Source organism: Portunus trituberculatus, chromosome 46, assembly GCF_017591435.1.
Source record: "Portunus trituberculatus isolate SZX2019 chromosome 46, ASM1759143v1, whole genome shotgun sequence".
NCBI classification, from domain to species: domain Eukaryota; kingdom Metazoa; phylum Arthropoda; class Malacostraca; order Decapoda; family Portunidae; genus Portunus; species Portunus trituberculatus.
Window position 1 is genome coordinate 1,402,387 of NC_059300.1, and position 5,041 is coordinate 1,407,427.

The window sequence follows — 5,041 nt, forward strand, 5'->3', positions numbered from 1 at the left end:
AGGATATCATAAGTGAAGGCAACGAGTCAAATCCTTTAACTGTTGGACTCAGTTATTACTTCAGATTTCTCTGCATATATATATATATATATATATATATATATATATATATATATATATATATATATATATATATATTTCCAGCACTCGATCTAAGTGCGCTATTATTGCTTATATTCGCATCTCCTTAGTTTCCTCTCCTTACTCTTTTCATTAATATCATTATGGTCGGCAGCCCGCGTATGTATTCACAGCCATTCTGCTCTGTATTAGACTAATAACATAACTCACCGCACGTCACGGGCTCTCAGACCCGTCACCCGACTGAGTGGTGCAGTACGACTGTACGAACGATATGTTTGAAAAAAAAAAAAAAAAAAACTTCACTTCTACCCGGGACTTCACTTGTAACTGCTACACCTGACAGACGTCCATGCTTAGGTTCGAATCCCACCACAAACCTCCTTGAAACTTTGCCATTTGTCGAGTGATTTAGAGTTACTTACGTGTCACCATGATACCCAGGCTTTAGGTGGTTACACCAAAGATGCGCTTGGGTCCTAATGTGGGTAGTACTATAAATAAGATTGTGTCACTAATGGGTGGAAGCTGAACAGCGCTTCCCATACTCTTCAAGTATAGCTACAGGCGCTATAGGCCATAACATAAAAAAATAAAAAAATAAAAAGTGCCGCCTCCTTCAGCCCAGTAAGCCGTTGCTATTTTGCTGTTATTTTGGGCCTCTAATGCTCTCTATGAGACTCTTCAGACAGCTTTGTCCACTCATAAACAACAGAGCTGCTCATCTTGGCCAGTTGCTACTTGGAAGTTCTGCCTTGGAACGTTGCAGTCCCAGGAAAGTGTAAACCAAGGAGGTTATATTGATGAAGACGCCGTGCACCTATCCCGCCATACTAAAAAAAAGTTCAGCCAATGGGCGGAGCTTATGAGGCGGTGGGCGGAGCTTACGATCGGAACTTACACCCAAAACATTGTTTTCTCCCATGATGAGCAATGGGAAATTGCCGCTTTCTTTTTCATTACTAGAGGAAAACTAAGAATTAAAGAACTGATTATTTAACTTATGTAAACCACATTATAGTTTCCTAAATATGTCATGAAAACCTGTTATTAACGGTATTAGACCAAAATAGCTACAATATTGAAAAAAATACAGCAGGACGTTTCTGGGAGAAATTACGGCAAAAAGAGTACTTTTTATCGTTTAATGCAGGACAAGGAACATATAGTGAAGTAAAATTTCAGTGACTGATGCTTTTTCAATGCACAGTAACATGAAATTACACATCATTCTAAATAAAAGCTAGAGAGAGAGAGAGAGTATTTTGACGTATTAAGTAATTGCTTTACCAAGAAAATCAACCTTCAGGCCAAGTTTCACCTGCTATACAGTTTACTTATCATTCATTTAAATGCACAAGTATATGTAGGTACATGTTTACATCTATACATGCACATGTATATTCACATGTGTACACGATCTTGTTCAGTCATACGTTTGCCTCAAAGACAGCTTCCCACCTCTGACCCAAGTCCACCAAAGCTGGAAAACACTGTATTATCTCATTTGAATGTATGATTTACCGTTTAAATCTTCGTGGCACAGTATGCCATGACTATTGCAAGTTTATTAAGGTCTCATATATGGTAGGCAGCCTCGAAACATGGACATAAGATGGAAAATAAGGAGCGTAACTCGGGCGTTCCCATGTATTTTCAATGGGCGGTCGGCAATGTTATGGGTGTAAGGAGGGTAGGGGCAGCAGCGGACCAATAGCGGTGCAGAAAAGCGAAATTTTGAATCCGTACTTCCGCACCTGATATTTTCAAGGAATAAATAATTAAAAAAAATAAATAAAGACAACAGTCCACACTCCGTAGCATTACTTTCGGCCGTTTTTGGCGGTCTGTACCAAGATGTATTAGACTAAGAGGTGAACGCACTTCGGCATTATTGGAACCGCTGACGTCACCATGTGTATTGTTTACGTCTAGTGTTGTGGTGGTGTGTTCACGTGTGGCAGATTTTATCAGCAATTGTGTACTTTTCACGGGGTTTGTATTACGATATTAATAGTTAAATGGGTAAAGCAAGAGTGTGCGCTGTATTTGGATGTACACCTGGTAAGGACAGCAACCTAAGATACCATAAATTCCCATCTAATGATAACCTTGCTAGACAGTGGATCCATAAGTGTTTTCGTTCAGACCATATTGATATTAAGTATGCTGTGGTTTGTGAACGACATTTTAGTTCAGCCCAGATTGAAAGAAATCTGAAGTACGAGCTTTTAAATTTGCCGGTTCCACGAATTGTGAGAAATTTAAAACAGGATGCAATTCCTGATCAGAATCTGCCATCACGAGGACACAGATGCCAGGGAATCTGCCATCCACCAGCATGTAAAGGTAAGAAACTGTGTATTTTGTAAGTGGTGGTGGTGTTTGTAGTAAATAAGTGGTGGTTCTAGTCTAATACATCTTGGTTCTAGTGAAGAATGTGGTATGGTAGTGGTTCTAGTAAAGTAAGTGGTATGTGCTATGCTTGTGAAACGATCACAGTAAATGCTGGTGAAGCTAATACTAAGTTGGAGGTGCAAATATTGTAAGTATGTGGTGGTAGTTTAAATTAAAACATATGGTAGAGGTGGTGGCATATCCCCATATTTTCTTGCAAATCACTAAGAAACGTAAAATACAGTAGTTAGTGGCATTATATCTACTAAACTTAGTAACCAAGATGCTAAAAGATAACCACTCAAATAAAAGAAATATGCGGAACACCTATATTCCACAATTAAAATCTGTCCTAGTTGGTTGACATGCTGACGTCACGATTCTGGGTTTTAAAAGCCTCCCGCGCTACGTCAATGATTTCAAGACTGAAGTGCGTTCACCTCTTAGTCTAATTATTAGACTAAGAGGTGTATTAGACTCTAATACATCTTGGTCTGTACTACCATGCATATTTTCCCGACATTTGAGTGACGTCACTCATTCAGGTCTAAATAAGCATGCTCCTATCTCTCTCTCTCTCTCTCTCTCTCTCTGATGATGATGATAATAATAATAATAATAATAATAATAATAATAATAATAATAACAATAATGATAATAATAATAGTAGTAATAATAAGTTACAATGACTTCCGGTTACTGCTAACCGTACATACATTACAATAATTGCAAGCATACATATATATATATATATATATATATATATATATATATATATATATATATATATATATATATATATATATATATATATATATGGAGCTCTGATGTATTATTGACTTGTATTTTGTTTTATTTTTTGAGGTGCGGAGTAGATATATATATATATATATATATATATATATATATATATATATATATATATATATATATATATATATATATATATATATATATATGGAGCTCTGATGTATTATTGACTTGTATTTTGTTTTATTTTTTGAGGTGCGGAGTAGATTTTTCGGGCGCGCTTTAATAGTTTTGAGTATGGTACCGGAGGTGCGGAGGTGCGGTACCGGACTGAGGGAAAAAAAAAATTCTTGGCGCGGAAGTACAGGTACGAACTATCTGTGTTTCGAGGTCCTGAGGAGAGGTACCGGACTACCCGATATCTAGTAACGCGCCCACCTCTACGACATTATGTATATTCACATGTGTACATGACCTTTTTAGTCATACGTTTGTCCCAAAGACAGCTTCCCACCTCTCACCCAAGTCCACCAAAGTTGGAAAACACTGTATTATCTCATTTGTATGTAAGATTTACCGTCTAAATCTTCGTGACACAGTATACCACGAGTATTGCGAGCCTGTTAAGGTCACATATATGGTAGAAAGCCTCGAAACATGGACATAAGACTGAAAATAAGGAGCGTAACTCGGGCGTTCCCATGTATTTTCAATAGGCGGTCCGCAATGTTTTGGATGTAAGGGGGGGGTAGGGGCAGCAGCGTCACTTTTGTGACGTCATGCCGCCGTCTTATAATCTAACCTCCTTTGTGTAAACAGTCAACTGAGCTTTATTTCCCTGCTAGGTTAGAATAAATAAATAAATAAATTAGAATAAATAAATAAATAAATAGATAAATAAAAAAAAAAAAAAAAAAAAAAAAAAATATATATATATATATATATATATATATATATATATATATATATATATATATATATATATATATATATATATATATATATATATATATATATATATATATATATATATATATATATATATATATATATATATATATATATATATATATATATATATATATATATATATATATATATATATATATATATATATATATATATATATATATATATATTCATCAACTTCTTTTAATTTTATCAAATTAAAATGAAAGCATAATTCCAATAAAGAAAAAATCATCATGGAAGTGTGGATTAAAACAGTAAATCTTAAAGCTGGTTCACACGTGCCAATTTGCGACTGAAATATTATGTCGGTAGAGTTTCTGCCTAGCGACTGAAAAAAAACAGTCGTAAACGTCGTGACGTTACGGAGTAAGCTTTGAAAATGTGGTCTCTAGAGATAGAGATGTTAGACTTGAGGGAAAAGGAACACATCTTTGACCCCAGAAATGAATTATACAATAAAAAAAAAACTTGCGCAAATCGTCGTTCGACGAAATAGCTGCCACTCTATATTAGAACTGTTTCCCTCAACGTAGGATACCTATTGTTGGAGGTGAGGATTGAAGACTTGTCAGGATTTAATTTGATAGCAATTGTGCTTGGCTTCTTAAGATTAACAATTTTCTTATGAGAATTGTAGGGTTGTTTTTAGAGTGTGGTAGACACTCTTTTCTTTCCTTCTACTTAGCCAGGGACGTATCCACAGGCATTGTCTTTTCTGTTGACTCTTCCTGTACGCCAAAAGAGTAACCACCGCTTCAGCATCGTCACTGGAGGAAGACATCTTGGCGGGTAGCTGTTTGTTTACACTCACTTCCCGCCAAGGCGCCAATTATAGTCGATA